The sequence below is a fragment of the Sesamum indicum genome, unplaced genomic scaffold (genome assembly GCF_000512975.1).
Source record: "Sesamum indicum cultivar Zhongzhi No. 13 unplaced genomic scaffold, S_indicum_v1.0 C02495, whole genome shotgun sequence".
Classification (NCBI taxonomy): Eukaryota; Viridiplantae; Streptophyta; class Magnoliopsida; order Lamiales; family Pedaliaceae; genus Sesamum; species Sesamum indicum.
The window spans coordinates 1-733 of NW_011630636.1; the positions used below are offsets into that span (position 1 = coordinate 1).

A 733-nucleotide genomic window follows, 5' to 3' on the forward strand; every position below is an offset into this window, starting at 1 on the left:
CCCCCCGCCACACTGACAGAAACCGGGCTTTCATAATCATATTTTCCTATATTTTTCCACTTCCCTATCTCGTTCAAAGAAACCGATAGAACCCCCTTGTACAGATCGAGGTTTCAGGTTATCATACAAATGTACATCGAATCAGAATCTATACAAAATTACATTAATTCTTTCACAAGGTGGTCAACCTACCAAGGTTTTGATGGAAAAACAGTAATCCCCCTCTTGTAGCTCGAAAAAATTGGCCATCTTAATGAAATATGATTGTTACTACTCCGTCGGTTAACCAAGAAAAAGGGATGCAACTGTACCCGGAGCCTCTGAAATTTGAGCTGCTTCTGCAATTCTAAGAGCCATCATGGCTTTGTAAGTAGCTAAGTCCGCATTTTCCATGAGCATTTGGGCTCGTTGACGCTTTTGAATAGCCAATCCCTCAAATCTGTCTGCAGCAGCTTTAGCTTCTTGCACTTTGTGTGTGTTGTTTTGTTGTTCCAAAGCATCTCGTTCGGCTGCTATTGCTGTAAGACAAAATTCATAATCAATATTAGCAAAAAATGAACCACTGAATACAACACTTAACAAATTTAAGCAAGGAATAAACTTATTGATCCCCAAAATGGCGTCATCAACAACAATGGTAATTTCAACAAATACTTCTCAGCCAACTGCATGAAACCTTCCAGAAATCATCCTAGTCAACCCCAATCATCAGCAAATTTCAAAGAGCCAATAT

General features: G+C 39.3%; 1 long non-coding RNA gene across 1 annotated transcript; it reads right to left on the reverse strand.

The window, feature by feature from the left end:
* Nucleotides 1–41: 41 nt before the first annotated feature.
* Nucleotides 42–727, reverse strand: LOC110011527. Its single transcript, XR_002286539.1, has 2 exons — nt 655–727; nt 42–518 (listed from the first exon to the last, which is right to left on the reverse strand). It is a non-coding gene; the product is annotated as an uncharacterized LOC110011527 (long non-coding RNA).
* Between the last annotated feature and the right edge of the window lie 6 nt (nt 728–733).